At 44.8% G+C, this 19,213-nt stretch overlaps 1 protein-coding gene across 1 annotated transcript in view; it reads left to right on the forward strand.

The window, feature by feature from the left end:
• Window positions 1–617: 617 nt before the first annotated feature.
• Window positions 618–19,213, forward strand: part of CAP2 (cyclase associated actin cytoskeleton regulatory protein 2) — a 272,514-nt gene continuing 253,918 nt past the window's right edge. Inside the window, exon 1 of the mRNA XM_069730835.1 lies at window positions 618–797. The gene's annotated coding sequence lies outside the window, so the exon portion shown is untranslated. The remainder of the gene's footprint in view (window positions 798–19,213) is intronic.

Genomic DNA, 19,213 nt, shown 5'->3' on the forward strand with positions numbered 1-19,213 from the left:
TTACATACGTCACACCACTGACAGTAGCATAAAGTACACTAAAACAATATTGCACCAAAATTAATTTGGCTTACAGTTGGTTCACTGAACAAGATGGGATATGTTCCCTGCATCTATTAGTGCTTGTACCAAGGTCACAGTGTAGTGATGTAGAGATTCTTTGCTGCTCTTTTATGTAATTTCAACCTATGTTTCAGTAAAATAATAAAATGGGTAGTTTGCTAAATAAGATGTTGTCAGTTGTCTTTGCATAGAGTGCATCATGTGTACTGGGCCAAGCATTGCTTATATGGGGGGGCACACTCCTGCACATGGGCCCACCGGGGATTCACCTGTTCCCCATTGGGCCAGTCCCCAAGTCTGAATACAAAGATCTTGAAGATTTCTTTATAGATTTTTGCTCTGGTATTTTCTAAAATCAAACGCATTCCGTAGTAAATAGGTTTTGTTTATTCTTCATCCTCATCCTATAAAAGGCTAATCTGTACGTGTGAAATTTTTCAGAATGTGCACAGACCTGTATTCCTCTTTCACTATAGTCAGATGGCATGCGTTTTTTTACAGACTGTAGCTGTCATTCCTTTTCGCATGTCCCTCCCCTCTCCCTTGCCTTGTCTGCAGCCTCCAGAACACTTGTCTTTATTTGGAGCTCCCGGAACCCCGCCACCTCTCGTTCATGACTGTCACCCGGAGAGACTGAGCTGCAGCCGGTGTTTATGTGTTTTCCTCCATCCCCGGGGCTCCATTGATAATACTGGGTTTCATCGGATCTGTACCAGCCCGTCATCAGAAAGCAGGTAATGCCAGCTCGTCCTACTGCTGTGTGCGTCTGATTGTTACTGCCATGTCAGACATGTGAAAGGACAGGCATCATATTCATACATCCACGTCCATTATCCTAATGTTCAATCACACTGACGGGTCACATCCAAATACCTCCCCTTTTAGATGCTTCACGTCTTTCAGCATGGCCATTAGCTCCCACCCACTCCCTCCCTTTCATTCTCCCATAGCTTGGCCTGCTAGATCCCATAGTGCCTGAAGAACTGGGCAGGATGCTGTTAAATACTATACAAGTTCAACTGTGGTTCTCATGGGCAATACCGGCATAATTTGGCTTTTATCTCACCTGTGTTTAGCCTTAAAACAAAAGTGATATTACTCTGTATTCATATAGCTTGGAATTATATACATTGTCTCATATTTACTTTTCTGATTTGCTTGTTAATCAGTAGCTAGACGGTGACTTTGTCGCATAGATTAGCTGATACTGCATTTCATACATATGAGTTGTACTATCTAATCTAATGTAATTGCATGGTAAATTGCATTTTGAAACCTAAATCAACAGATATCACCTACTGTATCCTCACCCATCCCTTGTAGATTGTGAGCCTTCACGGGCAGGGTCCTCTCTGCTCCTGTACCAGTCATGACTTGTATTGATTAAGATTATTGTACCTGTTTTTTATTATGTATACCCCTCCTCACATGTAAAGCACCATGGAATAAATGTCGCTATAATAATAATAATATGTTGCCGCGTACCATCCATCTTGTATTTCAGGTCATGGACCAATAGGGATATATAATAATTGCAATACTGAGACTCCTCAGGTATAAGATGGTTACTTGCTGGGTTATAAGTGCAGGAAATATGGTAATTCTACAATTATATAATCGTACTAGTCCATACAGATCCTGTGCAGCACGATATTTTAATACAATATAATGTGCATTATGCAGAGACCAGATGGTGATTGGATCCAATTTTGCTATCATGGTTCCTGACTAAAATCCCTGCTATATGTCCATAAGTCGTCATATATAAAGACCTCTTTACATTTTAGTAATATCTTAGAAACCTTAACTTGAGATGAGCAGATTGCTGCACGCAACCCTGGTCCACGATCCAGGTCAGTGGTCTCTGGCCCAGGACATGGGCTATGTGAATTTCCTTACCTTTTGGCATCCCAGGCTCGGCTTATGATTAGTCAGACTTGTTAGATGTCACCTGTGGGCCGCACACTGTACAGATGACGTCACACCAAGCCATCGAATTAAACGCTGTGTTAAGAATCCCAAAAGCTGAGGAAATTCGTGCAGATCCTGTACTTGCCCAGAGAGCACTGACATAGATTGTGGTTGCGCAAAGTGATCTGTTCATCTTTAACCCATCACCAAGTTAACCATTCTAATGTATTGTTCGTGGAAATCACAGGATCTATAGACATGTTAGTGATATGCAAATCATGAAAAAATGGAGACTAAATCTTCAAAACATCTTGATTTAATCAGTATCAAGTATGAAGGCAGACAGCGCAGGGGATATGTACTGAATGATTGCTGATTGATTGCTCACTGCACATAGGCCATAGGCTGCCATTGTTCTTGTCAGTGCCAATCCTGCTTACACAGGACGATATGCTGCCGGGAAGGATGATCTTTTGTGCATGACTATCGTGAAATGAGTGTTCCTAGGAATGCATATTCACGATACTTTTTCACTGTAAATGGATTATAACATATTACTGGATCGCCCCCAGACACAGGGCCACGAGTTCTCGGTACCTGGCCTCTCTGGTTCGGTTCTGAGGCTGACACCTGTGGTGTTCGGTCAGGGTGACCGACGCTGCTGTGGGGTCCGCTGGGGTGATGGAATGGCAGCTGGATGGTATACCTTCCCACAGGTGAAGTATGTCCCCAGGGCTTCCCAGTACGGTGGATGGTGATGGTGTGAGGTGCAGTCAATAACGAGGACACAGGGTTGCAGTCTCTTTACTGCAGACTTCAGGATCCTCAATCCAGAGCACGTTTAACAGGGCTATCAGAGACCGGCCGGTCCGATGGGCACTTCCAGAGTTTCCTTCGCAGATGGAAATCGTTGCCTACCACTAGTGCCTGTGTGTTGTAGTCCTACCCTGCTGAGCATTTGGAATAGTCCTCACAACTGCTGTTCTCGTTCGTTTGTTCTCTACAGCTCTCTCTCTTTCTTTAGTTCCAGATGTTGCTAGTTTCTCGTCCCCCAGTATGTTTTGGCTAGGACGCACCCGTATGACGGGATGGCCTGGAGGTCTTCCGGGACCCTAGAGATGCCCCTCTCCCACTGTTGCCCCCTATGTCTTCTTAGGAAATTTAAGGTAGACGGCCAACCTATAATTAACTGTCCTGCGGAGTTCGAAGTAAGGCCTAGAGTCAGTTACTCCCGCGGTGTTCCGGCCAGTAGGATGTTGCCTCGGTCTCACGGCACGACTCCTACTCGTACTCCTTTGTGCTTGATCTCGTTTACACTGTTCCACAATATCCTTCCCTTCGTGTCTCTTTCTTAGGATACCGCCGCAAGGTAGTGCAGGCGCGGTTCCGTAACGTTCTGTTCTGTTCGCTAGGCACCTGCCAGGTTCCCACGCCTGACAGGGACCCCCCTGTGTCTTTTCCCTGCAACACCCCCTGCCACAGGATGTTGCCTGAATCCAACCCAGTCAGCTTCTGACTAACTTCCTCCCCAACCCCTAGTTTTACCAGTGTGAGGAGTGGCCCAATAAATAAAGCCTTTTGCTCCCCCTAGTGGCCGGAGTGTGAAGTGTAAAGTGTTCTGGTGATACCTGGTCAGGAGAACTCCTTCAGTGCCATCAGACGTACCATCACTCCCCTTAGTGGCAGAGCGTCATACTGCAACGGCCAGATCTCAGGGGCGCTGCATTACTACTCTAATCTATTGTTACCACATTGACTACAACAACCGATTGTTGTACAGCTGAACAGTTGCAGCATGCTACACAATTTCTAGTTGAGGCCTAGTGGTTAGGCTGCATTCCAACCAGAAAATATAGGAGTACCAAGTCCAAGGAATCAATAAAAAAGTATGTATTTATTATACATCTCATAAATAGTACTAACATCATAAATAAATCAACCATATAGTAGACATAGACATAAAACATTTGGATCAACAAAGCAGGATCAGGTAAATAATGGCTGCAAATGTCCTGGCATAAACAAGTAAATATCAAGTAAAGTGCCAAGTGCTAATGTCAACATGGGAAGCAATAGAGTAAATATAGGTAAACTTGTTCATTTAATCAATTTAATGCACATGTTAGTTAAAAGCCCTATGTACAACCAAGCCTAAATGGTGACCACACCTTAAAAAAGTTAAGCGAAATGCGCATTAGTGGCGGCGTGATGCGGGTCCTGCCTTAACAGATGATAGGTAAGCACATTTAGGTTTGGTTTTACATAGGGCTTATGACTAAAATGTGCATTAAATTGAGCACCGCTGTAGGAAACGTGTTTGCAGTATGTGCCAGGGTTGTCGCCATTTGTGCCATGTTGTTCTATGTATAGGAGGTGCAGCATCATCCAGGGCACATTGCAGTGTTTCATTATAATGCTTCGGGGCAGAATCAGGACATGAGAGGGAGGAGATAGGGGCCAATAATGACTGCAAGTTCTTCATAAGTTTCTGGGTGTTAATGGCCTGTATATTTCTATATGTGTGGAAAGTAGGGGTGACCTGAGCAGGATGGCAGTTCTTTATAGAGAATGAAAGAAAGTTGTGGTCAGAGAGCGGGAGAGAGGAGTTTGTGAAATCATCCACTGAGCAAAGCCGGAAGAAGACCAACTCGAGAGAGTTTCCATCTTCATGCGTTGGAGAGTTAGTAATCTGCGAGAGGCTGAAGGAGGAGGTTAGAGATAAAAGGTGGGTAGCAGGGGGGAGAGGAGAAAAGCAATGGAGATGTTGAAGTCACCCATGATGAGGGTGGGGATGTCACAAGAGAGAAAGTGTGGAAGACAGGTAAAAAAGTGATCAAGGAACTGATGGGAGGGGCCCGGAGGACGATACACCACCGCCACTCACATGGAGAAGGGATGTCTGACAGCATGGACCTCAAAGGAAGGGAAGACAAGTGAGGGTACTTGAGGGATAACCTGAAAGGTACATTTGGGTGACATGAGCAGACCAACGCCTCCACCTGCTCTGTCGTCTGATTTTGGGGTATGAGAGAAGTGTAGTCCACCATATGAGAGAGCAGCAGTGGTGTCTGACTGCTGGATCCAGATTTCAGTAAGAGCCAGAAGGTTAAGAGAATCAGAAAGGAAGAAGTCATGGATGAAGCAAAGTTTATTACACACTGAACGAGAATTCCAAAGGGCACAATTGAAAGAGACAGAAGGCATGCAGGGAATATTAATAAGGTTAGAGGGGTTTCGAGTGTAGCAGTTGGGGGTTTGACTTGCTATAACATGAGGGGCCAGGGTTGAGAGAGAGATCTCCTGTGACTAGGAGAAGGAAGATAGAGTGAGCAGATGGTTAAGTGATTTGTAAGAGCGTCTCTTGTGTTGGATGGTGGGACTGAATGGATCTGTGCAATTTAGCAATGTGAAAAGAGCATGATTGCTGCATATAGAAGAGGAGAGGAGTGAGAGACCAACATGGGTGGAGAGTAAAGAGTTAGTGCAAGGACGATGGATGTGAGTGAATGCAGCATCCAGAATATAAATTATACAAATGCATATGGTAAATATTTGTTGTAAATGTACTGGGAGTAGGTTTGTTTAAGTGTCTTAGGGTACTTTCACACTAGCGTTTTTTTGTAAATCCGTCACAATGCGTCGTTTTGCAGAAAAAACGCATCCTGCAAAAGTGTTTGCAGGATGCGTTTTTTCCCCATAGACTTCTATTGGCGACCCATTTGCGACGGATTTGCACACTTCGCATCCGTCTTGCGACGAATGCGTCGTGCTTTGGCGGACCGTCGGGAAAAAAAAACCCTACATGTAACGTTTTTTTCTCCCGACGGACCGCTTTTTCCGACCGCGCATGCGCGGCCGGAACTCCGCCCCCACCTCCCCGCACCTTACAATGGGGCAGCGGATGCGCCGGAAAAATGCATCCGCTGCACCCATTGTGCAAAGCGTTAAATGCTAGCGTCGGAATCTCTCCCCGACGCATTGCGAAGGGGAGATTCTGACGCTAGTGTGAAAGAAGCCTTACCTGTCTCCTGCCCTGTCTAACTGCCATGGTATAACTGCCGGTACTTTCATAAAATGTACTTAGAATAAATGTGCATAAATTCTAACCTCTGCATAAATGCCTCCCCAGGCTATGTCTCAATATATAGGAGGCTAGCTCTAAGATCTCTCACAATAGTACCTCGTTAGCAATCAATCAAACTAAGTTGAGGCAGCAGGACACAATAAATGTAGTGAACATAAAAACAAAAGTCCAGGCCTGCATGGATCATAAACCACTTTGAAAAATGTTACTTGACCTCACAGCATAAGGGGACAAGCAGAGTAAGTGAAATGAGTTAAATACCATAACATAAGCTTACTAAGATGGCTAGCAGTGGCTGGATACATGCTGTATTCAGGAGCGACCTTTCTATATGTGTTTGCCTGAGACATATCCACATGGTTATTAGTCTCTTTGGCATTCGTTTACTGGGGGTGTCCTATATGGTCTGTACTTATTTTAGCTTGCATGCCAGGATGGATGTGGGTTCAATTTTGTAATGGAGGAAAAAAATGAAAAAAGTAGTAAACTACATTTTGGTGTCCGCCTTGAATAAGCTTATACTGCCAAAAATGATCCACAACAGAGCACACAATGACCATGTCTGCACCGTAATAGTGGCCCATATACGCATACACACAAATCCATTTTTGTGTGAGATCGGACGTAAGCCCCAGCAGGGGCCACCGATTGTGGGAATGGACACAGAGTGAAAAAGCCCTTATGAAAAAGATTTAACGCCAGAAAACTGGGGGAAAATACTTGATGATTTGGCTTCTATTTTGCCTCCCCCCTTGTAGATAGCTACTACAATATTTTGAGCTTCTTGTGTAGGTGCAGAGTTGGTACTCTGGTTGTCTGCCCCCAGTTGTTACTGTGCACTATATAACTACCTTCCATGGAGGTCGAGTCTAGAGAGCAGTGTTCCCTTGCAAAATGACAGAGGCTACTGGTGTCTGATGTAAGGAGATGGAGATGATGTCCATGTTCCCCCTTGAAGAACATCTGTATTGTTCATGTGTAATGTGAACTGTGAAATTCATTATGGTGTTGCTATTGTATTCTGTCCAGCAACAGGTAGTTGACAGGGATAGTAAGAGTTAATGGTTGGGACTAGCCGCAGAGTGGGAGGGACGAAGCTAAAGGAACAAGAGATAGTTCCCATTAGAACATCAGAAAAGGTCTTGAGAAAAGACCTAAGGTCTAATATGAGCAGTGCCGCATCATGTGGGTGTCCCTAATGAGAGACAAGACAGAGGAAGATGCTGAGCAGAGAAGTAGAAGAGAAGTGACCGAAGGAACAGAGTAATCGATCGGGGAGGGGTCCTGGGTCAGGATGCCTAGCAGTATGACCCAGAGTCTATCATTCATAGAGGTAATAGGCCTAGACTGGACAGAGTATGTAAGATGAAAAGAGCATCAGAGACAGAGAAGATAAGTACCGGCCATACTGGCAATATACCAGAGTTTCCTACAGGGGAAAGAAGATGCAGAACCGCTGGTTGAGTAAAGGGCTCTTGCTAGCTCGTAGATGGACTATAGTACTGAGCTGGGCTGTGGTGAAATAGAAATGAAAGGTAAAGATAGAGAACAAGCAAGTAAAGAGGAAAGAATTGAAACTATGTGTGGAAAATGCTCCGTATTGTAAAGGAAACATTCATCATCATGTGTAGTGGCTATCTACTGTATATAATCCCTTTGAACTTCTTGTTGAGTAAAAAGTTTATTTTTGCCTGGTGGTCTCACTCCTTCAACTGTCAAGCATCTGGTCCTGGCCAAAGTCATCAATTACATGGTCTCCATCCTGGTATGTGCTGCTCCATCCTGCGTCCACATTCTGTCATGAGCTGCTCCATCCTGCGTCCCCATCCTGTCATGTGCTGCACCCATCCTGCGCCCCCATCCTGCCATGTGCTGCTCCCATCCTGCACCCCCATTCTGACATGTGCTGCTCCCATCCTGCACCCCATTGTGACATGTGCTGCTCCCATCCTGCGCCCCCGTTCTGTCATGTGCTGCTGCCATTCTGCACCCCCGTTCTCTCATGTGCTGCTCCCATCCTGCGCCACCATTCTTTAATTTGCTTCTCCCATCCATATGCCCCATATGCTGCTCCATTATGGTTGATGGCCCCCATAAGATGCTCCATAGTATATGCCCCTGTACACTGCTCCATAAAGGTTTATGGCCCCCATAAGATGCTCCATAGTGTATGCTCCCGTACACTGCTCCATAAAGGTTTATGGCCCCCATAAGACGCTCCAGTGTGTATGCCCCCGTACACTGCTCCATAAAGGTTTATGGCCCCCATAAGACGCTCCAGTGTGTATGCCCCCGTACACTGCTCCATAAAGGTTTATGGCCCCCATAAGACGCTCCAGTGTGTATGCCCCGAACACTGCTCCATAAAGGTTTATGGCCCCCATAAGATGCTGCAGTGTGTATGCCCCCGTACACTGCTCCATAAAGGTTTATGGCCCCCATAAGACGCTCCAGTGTGTATGCCCCCGTACATTGCTCCATTATGGTTGATGGCCCCATAAGATGCTCCATAGTGTATGCCCCCGTACACTGCTCCATAAAGGTTTATGGCCCCCATAAGACGCTCCAGTGTGTATGCCCCCGTACACTGCTCCATTATGGTTTATGGCCCCCATAAGATGCTCCATAATATATCCCCCGTATACTGCTCCATAAATATTGATGGCCCCCATAAGATACTCCATAGGATTATATGCCCCCGTATGCTGCAGCGATATATATAAAAAAAAAATACCATACTCACCGATCGTCGCTGGGCGCCGAGTGCTGGGGGGCCTGAGCAGGCGGGGACACCGGCGCGCTGTGGGGGTCAGGTGCCGGTATCGCCGCTAGCTCAGGCCCCCCAGCACTTGCTATATTCACCTGTCCCCCGTTCCAGCGCTGCGCGCCGCCATCTTCCGGCTCCTCTGGCTGTGACTGGTCAGTCAGAGGGCAGTGCCGGCGTGCATTAAGCGCGTCATCGCGCCCTCTGAACTGTGAACGTCACAGCAGAGGACCCGGGAGACGGAGCCGCACGCAGCACTGGAATGGGGGACAGGTGAATATACTCACCTTCCTGGCGTGTCCACGGTCCCTGCCTCTCCGGTGGAGATGGCGGTGTGCGTTCAGTGTTTACGCATACCGCGAGCTCCTGGGAGCGTCACTCTGTGGGGGCCAGACTGCGCTTGCGCTTGCGCAGTCTATAAAGGCTTCGGACAGAGTGACGTTCCCAGCGTTATATTATAGATGTTAATTTAATAAATTTTGGTAATGCCACTGAAAGGGCTATAATTGAAATTCATAAATACTGTTTCTTAAGCATTATACCTCTGGCCATTGTAATTACATGCTACAATAGAAAAAATATGGGAATGCAGCATTAGTGTGTATCTTCACATGCCAGTAGGTCTGTGTGTAGCAAAACTAAATGTGTCAATGAGAAACTTATAGAAAAACAAGGCAGTGGGCCCTTATAAGTGTGAAATCACCTCTTACATTATTTACACAATTCCATTTCTGGAATTGAAAGCCAATTTCACTTATCAGAATAGAGATGTTTTAACACAATCACATGGATAGCTGCAAATCCCATTATGGGACAGCTGTGTGAAATTCTGCCCCAAAGTTGTTTAGACAGGGTTATTGATGATTTATGCACATGTGTGCCCCTTGATCAACACCTTTGTATTTTCTTAGCTAAAAAATATAACCTTGGTTGTACAGAATCATAAATATCGGAAATTGTAGCACATTCATTATTGGTGTAAATCATTTTTTTTACACAAGTGCTTGGTCTAAAATAAGACACTGTAGAAAAGAAATCAGCCTTACCAACGCCAGGTCAGATTACCAATGCATAGGTGCAAAACACTGGTGCAAACAGCCACTCCCAAACCTACCAATTCATGGAGGGGGTGAATGTGTAGTATTATAATGCACACAAATGAAGCTTGCATAGGACGTCAGTCACACAGGTACATGTGATGTACAGTGTCTGGCTTACAGCCTATTGATGATGACTATACTATTAGATCTCGCAGGCTGCCCAGCACTATATAAGTGCACCCCATCAGGACAGATGTCCCAGTTCACCCAACCAACACTAAAGGGCATGGCTGCATCCTGTAGAAAATGGAAAAATGTGCAATAAAAAGATGAAAAATAATGTATGAAATAAATACATTACATGAGGTATTAGTCGATACTTTGCTCAAATATATATAGCACTGTGTACTTACAATTGCTCATTTTGCCTTTCTACCCAGCTAATTCTTCCGTTTTCCATTATGTCTATGACATCATGTGATTAAAACCTAACTAGCTGAATCCTTCCAAGCTGTATGTAGAAACAGGAGGTCAATTTTCCCTGCATGAGTCATCACCACAAGTGTCCCTGGCAGGGGGAGGAGTGGAGCAGCTTGGTTAGGAGTTGTGATGCAGGGAAAAGAGACTTCCTGTTTATAGTTTGCACATAGAGCAGACAAAAGAGAACAATTAAAGAAGCAATCCTCCTATCAAAGTTTGTATCCTCTTAATATATTGCAATCATTCATTCTCGTCTGGACTATTGTAACTCTCTACTAATCGGTCTCCCTCTTGCAAAACTCTCCCCGCTCCAATCTGTCCTGAATGCTGCAGCCAGGATCATATTCCTCACCAACCGTTACACCGATGCCTCTACCCTGTGCCAGTCATTACACTGGCTACTCATCCACTCCAGAATCCAGTACAAAACTACTACCCTCATCCACAAAGCACTCCATGGCTCAGCACCACCCTACATCTCCTCCCTGGTATCAGTCTACCACCCTACCCGTGCCCTCCGCTCCGCTAATGACCTCAGGTTAGCATCCTCAATAATCAGAACCTCCCACTCCCGTCTCCAAGACTTTACACGTGCTGCGCCGATTCTTTGGAATGCACTACCTAGGTTAATACGATTAATCCCCAATCCCCACAGTTTTAAGCGTGCCCTAAAAACTCATTTGTTCAGACTGGCCTACCGCCTCAATGCATTAACCTAACGATCCCTGTGTGGCCTATTTATAATAAAAAAAAAAAAAAAGGTTCCTCGCATCATGTTCTCATACACTTTATGCAGTATTAGCCCTCTGTGTCTGTACTGCTACATACTTAGGCAGGTAACTGGTTCATGCAGCTTTACATGAACACCTGAGCCTTACACTATAGCTGGTCCGAATAACTAAAGCAATTGTTACCATCCACCTCTCGTGTCTCCCCTTTTCCCCATAGTTTGTAAGCTTGCGAGCAGGGCCCTCACTCCTCCTGGTATCTGTTTTGAACTGTATTTCTGTTATGCTGTAATGTCTATTGTCTGTACAAGTCCCCTCTATAATTTGTAAAGCGCTGCGGAATATGTTGGCGCTATATAAATAAAAATTATTATTATATTATTATTATTAATCATCATATAATATAGCACTGTGTACTTACCATTGCTCATTTTGCCTTTCTAACCATTTAATTCTTCTCTTTTCAAGAGACATCATGTGATTAAAAATAGACTAGCTGATTCCTTCTAAGCTCTACATAGAAAATCTATTCTCCTTGTATGAGTGATGAGTAACTGCAAAAGTCCCTGGCATGGGGGGAGGGAGCAGCTGGGTCAGGTTTAAGAGGGGAATGATTTCTGCAGGGACAAGAGACATTCTATTTCTGCATAGAGCAGATAAAAGAGAAGAATTAGCTGGGTAGAAAGGCAAAATAAACTATTGTTAAGTACACAGTGCTATCTAATATGATGATTGCAATATATAAAAACTTTAATGGGAGTGCCTCCTTACGTACAATGTGGGCCACTGAGTTGAACCAAACTTGGTGAGCTTCCACGGACAACAACTATCACAAAAATCTAAAGTCCTAGCCTTAGAAAGCAAACCATCTATGTAAATGTATTGTTCTAAATATGCAGTAGTAGGGGACATCTGTAAGGAGGCAAATACTCTTTCATATACTGTATATAATACACACCATTGTTGCAAGATTAATTCTCAATGAATAATTCATGCACAAAGGATTCATACAAGATTCAGTGATGTGTATATAGATCTCATCTCAAAAGTAGCGTGAAGAGATGAGTGCTAGTGTACAATTTCTTCTTAACCGATAGAGTACACACAGAGTTAAATAACACGACACACATCTTTATATCCCAAGTGCAAGGAAGACAACAAAAGGTTTGGACTGGAAATATTTTGTGTAATGCCCCCTCAGATAATGCTTTGGGATTTGTTATCATTTAGGCATCTCAGGGCTGCGACTCTCAGGGCTTCATACAGGCTGATGGTCATAGACATCTTCATTCTTCGATTATATTGTGTACTCATACAGGACACAGGGATGCCAACACTATTCTTTTCCAGCACTAATATGATCCCCCTTTACATATACAATGCAATAGTGGAAGAATTGGACCCACTTTGTGTGTGTTTGTATATTAGGACATACAAGGAGCAGGCAAAAGCTGAAAAAGGAAGCGCAGGATCATTTTTGGAGTTCACCCTTTACAGCAAATATCTAATATCCATTTTCCTGATGTTAGATACTAAGCAGCTAGATCATGTTATATTGTGTCCCCTTGTGGTCTAATGTACGCCAAGAGTGTCCTTAAAGGGAACCTGTCAGCAGATTTTGCCGCTATAAGATTCAGCCACTGCCTTTCAGGGCTTATCTACAGCATTCTATAATGATGTAGATAAGTCCTCGGTCCAACCTGCAAGTGAAGAAAAATAAGTTTTATTATACTCACCTGCGGGGAGGTCCGGTCCGATGGGTGTCGCAGGTCTGGGTCCAGGACCTCCCATCTTCTTGTGACACCGCCCTCCTGCTTCTTCATTGCTCCCGGGTATCGACGCTCCTGCGCAGGCATACTTATCTGTCCTGTTGAGGGCAGAGTAAAGTACTGCAGTACTGCAGTGCGCAGGCGCGGGGAAAAGTCAGAGAGGCCCAGCACCTGCGCACTTCAGTACTATACTCTGCCGTCAGCAGGGCAGAGAAGTACATCTGCGCAGGAGCGCCGATGCCGGGGAGCGATGAAGAATGAATAGCGTTATCTATAACAACATTGTTAACAATAATGATTGCCCAGCACACAAAGAATTAGGCTGCAGAAACTTATAAAAACATATTACCTGGATAAGTGATGCTCCCTGTGTGTGGCCGAGTGGCATGCTATACCTAGGCCAAACCCTCACGCGCGTTTCGCGACAGCTTCTTCGCTATTCATTGTGTTATATTGCGCTGATCTGATGGTTTGTTTTGGTTAACACCTACTTTGTATGGGCTTTTGTAAAGGTTGGTGAATTTTCACCATTAAACCTGCATATTTTGATGCTGGTCTTTGTTTGCAAGCAGTCATCATTTCCAGACAGATAATATCTATTCACTGTGTTCTATTGTTCTGGTCTGATGGTTTGTTTTGGGTTAACACCTATTTTGTATAGGCTCTAGCAAAGGTTGGTGCATTTTTACCATTAAACCATTTTTACCGGTCTATGTTTGCACACATTCATCATTATTACCAGACAGATAATATATTCATCATCTATTATCAGTGATGAGTTTTCCTGGAGAAAGGCTCATAGGTTTGCTAGGATGGAGGTATTATTATTGTTAGCGTGTACATGTTGTTCTGTTTTTTTTACACTCTACATATTATTTATAGGCACTAGCACTTTAATAGTTTTCATGTTATAACTTTCAACAATCAACACAATGAATATGGATACTAGGTCATATTGCCTATGATAATGGAAGGCACCTATATACATTGAGGTGTTTTCTCAGCATGCTATATGAGTCATTGACATAATATTGTCTTCCATTTAGGATATCAATATTTTTCATGCCTTAATTAATGAATTAGTAACATAGCAACATACCGTATTTTTCGGACTATAAGACGCACCCCAAATTTGGGGTGAAAATTGCAGAAAAAAAGATTTTTTATAACATGGGGGTCCGTCTTATTGTCCGAATTTACAGTATCTTATGGCGGTGGCAGAGCAGGGTCACAGGAGGCAAGGTGGGGTGATGCTGGGATGAGAAGGTGCTGGGATGAGAAGGTGCTGGGATGAGAAGGTGCTGGGATCAGGAGGTGCTGGGATCAGGAGGTGCTGGGATCAGGAGGTGCTGGGATCAGGAGGTGCTGGGATGAGAAGGTGCTGGGATCAGGAGGTGCTGGGATCAGGAGGTGCTGGGATCAGGAGGTGCAGTGAGAGGTATGGCGTGAGAGGGGTCCCTGGCGTACCATGCAGGCTTACCTAGGTGGCAGAGGTGCGGTGGCAGAGGTCCGGTGGCAGAGGTGCGGTGGCGGGGGTGTGGCAGCAGAGGAGGCGCAGGAAGCGGGGTCCCTTTCCCCGGTATGGTGATGCAGCAGGCCCGGTATGCAGCAGAGCCGGGTGAATCCTCTTGTTATCGGTGGGCGCGGCCATCTTCCTGAGGCCGCGCGTGTGCAGATGAAGCGCTCTGCTCCCGGGGCTTCAGGAAAATGGCCGCGGGAGGCCGCGCGTGCGCAGATGGAGATCGCGGCGGCCATTTTCCTGAAGCCCCGGGAAGCAGAGCGCTCCATCTGCGCACGCGCGGCCTCCGGAAAATGGCCGCCACCACCGATAACAAGAGGATTCACCCGGCTCTGCTGCATACGGGGCCTGCTGCATCACCATACCGGGGAAAGGGGCCCCGCGTACTGCGCCTCCTCTGCCGCCACACCCCCGCAACCGCACCTCTGCCACCGGACCTCTGCCACCTAGGTAAGCCTGCATTGCGACTATTAGACGCACCCCCCATTTTCCCCCCTTTTTTGGGGGGGAAAAAGTGCGTCTTTTAGTCCGAAAAATACGGTAGTTAGTAAGGCCGAAAAAAGACATTTGTCCATCCAGTTCAGCCTATATTCCATTATAATAAATCCCCAGATCTACGTCCTTCTACACAACCTAATAATTGTATGATACAATATTGTTCTGTTCCAGGAAGACATCCAGGCCTCTCTTGAACCCCTCAACTGAGTTTGCCATCACCACCTCCTCAGGCAAGCAATTCCAGATTCTCACTGCCCTAACAGTAAAGAATCCTCTTCTAATAATTAACATGACTTTATTGCTACTTAGAGACTGATATGATTGACATTTTCCCTGGATTTGTGTAGTTCCTTACGCTTACCTGCTATTATAGTATTTCTGCGGTTTAGAGGCACTATTTTAACTATACGTATTTTTTTGTTTGTGTATATATCAATAAAGTTATAACTTTTTAATCAAAAAAACAAATAACACTTCTTGATTTATTATTTATTAGAGTGTTACCCATCCCTAGAGTAGGGAAATGGGGCTGGGTTATATGTTTACATGGCTTTAAAAAAAAAGGCTTTAAAAAAAGGCTAATACTTGCAATACAAGGTAATTTGATTGCAAACTACAACATTCAAGGAATAGTATGATTGAATAGTGTGAGTGCGTACACTTTTGTATGTGTTAACATACACAGGTTAATAAGTACATATAAGGATTAAATAAATATAGTGATTATTTATATATGAAGATTAACTACATACAGTATACTTAGATCATCACCAAGAAGCTTTTAAACATCATCCTTATGGAATACCAGAGAAGGAACACCAAGACAGAGAACCCCTGGGAGATTACCTACACTGCATGGGCGTCCCCAATTATGCAGATATCAGCACACTGTACATGTACAGGTACCCCAGTTTTGGCATCTGTCTTAGTCATGTTTCTCTGGTGTTATATATTGATTTACACTATGTAGTAACTCTAGTTTCACCCAGACCTTCAAGTGGCCACTTTTCAAGGTTGGATGAAACTGCGATATCATGGACTCATCAGACGAGGGGCCATAAACCCCTAGAAAATAAAAGCCACAAGGATTTAGATCAAACCACCACCGGCATAGTTTCAGTAAACCTTAATGTTTTACAATGACAAACAGCAAACATATAGAGGCTTAGAACTGTTTGTGAAGTGGATAAACAGACATCAAGATTGTGTCACTATGAGCATTGTCTGTCACATCTCTAAATGTCTTACAAGAAATGCAGCTATGTGATTGTCTGAATGCATTCGGTATACAGTATTTCAATCTTGTTTACAAATCGCCATTTGTATATTCTCCATTTGTACATTTGAGGCAGACAAAGTTAAGGCTCGCAAGGAGAGAAACTAATATAGTGGACAAAACTATATTTTTAATGAGCTACTGAGGCAAAGTAACAGCAGTGCTTTATCAAATTTATATGAAGTGTATTGTGTCCAATGTTAGCAACCAGGCAACACAAAAAGGAGCTTTTCAAGTGAGCTCTTTAAGGTACACAAATGTTATGTAGTGTTTGCCAAGAAGGATGTGGTTTCACCAATGTGGGGTACCTTTTTATAAAGACAGACTAGTGCCATCACAGCCCCCCTTGACCAAACTTCACCGCCCTATAACAGTACAAAGCACGTTGACCCTGGTGATCTCGTGGCAGTTAAACAAGAGACATTGCAGGAGACAGAGTTAAGAAGTAAAGTCAGCAAAAATTGGATTCTTTAGGAGCGCTGGATAGGTAGCCCTAGTAAGGTAAGGGTGCTCAGTCCCCCCGCAGCTCCAGCCGAACACCTCAGAAGGAGGTCAGAAACAAGAAAAGGGTGAAACTCAGTCAAAGGAGTGCCGAAAGGAAATTCTGCCACCATAATGGGGTTTAAGCCCATTCTGGTATCAGAGTTTCCTTTCGGTGCTCCTTTGACCGAGTTTTATCCTTTTCCATAGTTAAGAAGTAGGCCCAATGGAATGCCATGCCCAATTCCCCAATGTGGTGTCCTTTTTGGACTGATTAAAATCGTGCCATTACAGCCCCCTAGCCCAAAATGCACCGTACAGACCTCGTTCACCCTGGTGATCTACTGGCAGGTACAGGACAGATTGCAGGAGATTGAGTTAAGAAGTAGGCCCAAAGTAATGTCATGCCCAATTCAATGTGTTGTCCTTTTTGGACTTAAAAATATAATGCCAACACAGCCCACTTGCCCAAAATTCACTGGCCTATAACGGTACAGACCACGTTTACCCTGGTGATCTAGTGGCAGTTAAACAAGAGACATTGCAGGATACAGAGTTAAGAAGTAGGCCCAATGGAATGCCATGTCCAATTCCCCAATGTGGGGTCCTTTTTGGACAGATTAAAATAGTGCCATCACAGCCCCCTTTCCCAAAATGCACAATACAGAGCACGTTCACCCTGGTGGTCTAGTGGCAGTTAAACAAGAGACATTGCAGGAGGCAGAGTTAAGAAGTAGGCCCAATGGAATGCCATTCCCAATTCCCCAATGTGGGGTCCTTTTCAGACTGATTAAAATAGTGCCATCACAGCCCGCTTGCCCAAAATGCACAGTACAGAGCACGTTCACCCTGGTAATTTATTGGCAGTTAAAAAAAGACAAATTGTAGGAGACAGAGTTAAGAAGTAGGCCCAATGGAATGCCATGCCCAATTCCCCAATGTTGTGTCCTTTTTGGACTGATTAAAATAGTGCCATCACAGCCCCCTAGCCCAAAATGCACCCTGGTGATCTAGTGGCAGGTACAGGACAGGTTGCAGGAGACCGAGTTAACAAGTAGGCCCAAAGTCATGTCATGCCCAATTCCCCAATGTGTTGTCCTTTTTAAAAAAAATAAGTGTGCCATCACAGCCCCCTTGGCCAAAATGCACCATACTGAGCACGTTCACACTGGTGATTTAATGGCAGTTAAAGGACACATTGCAGGAGACCGAGTTAAGAAATAGGCCCAATGGAATGCCATGCCCAATTCCCCAATGTGTTGTCTTTTTTGGGCTGATTAAAATAGTGCCATCACAGCCCCCTAGCCCAAAATGCACCGTACAGAGCACGTTCACCCTGGTGATCTAGTGACAGGTACAGGACCGATTGCAGGCGACCGAGTTAAGAAATAGGCCCAAAGTAAAGTCATGCCCAATTCCCCAATGTGTTGTCCTTTTAAAAAAAAAAAAAAAAAAAGTGTGCCATCACAGCCCCTTTGCCCAGCATGCACGCTCACCCTGGTGATCTAGTGGCAGTTAAAGGACACATTGAAGGAGACAGAGTTAAGAATTAGGCCCAATGTAGTGGTGTGTGTCTCTGAGACTTGTGATGCAGTGCATGATCTGCCAACAATTCCCCAGTGGGGTTACCTTTTTTTAAACTAGACTACTTCCATCACAGGCCTCTTGCCCAAAATTCACTGGCGTATAACAGTACAAAGCACATTCACCCTGGTGATCTAGTGGCAGTTAATGGACACATTGCAGGAGACAGAGCTAAGAATTAGGCCCAATGTAGTAGTGTGTGTCTCTTAAACTTGTAATGCAGTGCATGAGCTGCCAAACAATTCCCCAATGGGGGTACCTTTTTTTAAAATAGACTAGTACCATCGCAGGCCCCGTGCCCAAAATTCACCGGCCTATAACAGTATTGAGCACGTGCACCCAGGTCATCCAGTGGCAGTTAAAGGACACATTGCAGGAGACAGACTTAAAAAGTAGGCCCAATGTAATATAATGCCCAATTCCACAATGTGGGGTCTTGTTTTCACAAAAAAAACCTCTGACAGAACACTAGCAGCAGGGCAGGCCAAGACCTCCAAGGTGTAGAGATCCACTTCATGCCACGTGTCCAGCTTGGATACCCAATAATTAAAAGGCACAGAGGAATCATGGAGGACGTTTGTACGATCTGCAAGGTACTCCCTCACCATCTTCCCAAACATTGCACTTCTTGTGACAGCACCCCTTGCCTCTGTACCGCCACGATGGAAGGGTCTAAGAAAACTGTCCCAGAACTTGGCCATTGTTCCCCTGCCTGAGCTGGATTGTACTTCTGTCTCTCTCGCTTGGAGTCCTTGGTTGTACAACAAAACTGACGTCTGCTGCCAGCGTTCTCACATGGGAATTTTCTAAGTAATTCCGCTACCTGGGCCCTCTGGTACTGCAACATTTTAGTACACCTCTCTGCCTCAGGCAGAAGAGATTAAAAGTTCTCCTTCTACCGTGGTCTAGAAGTGTCACCAACCAGTAATGAGTGTCACCCAAAATTTTGATAATCCGAGGGTCACATGAAATGCAGCGCAACATAAAGTCAGCCATGCGTGCCAGACTTCTAACAGG

The sequence above is a fragment of the Ranitomeya imitator genome, chromosome 6 (assembly GCF_032444005.1).
Source record: "Ranitomeya imitator isolate aRanImi1 chromosome 6, aRanImi1.pri, whole genome shotgun sequence".
Classification (NCBI taxonomy): Eukaryota; Metazoa; Chordata; class Amphibia; order Anura; family Dendrobatidae; genus Ranitomeya; species Ranitomeya imitator.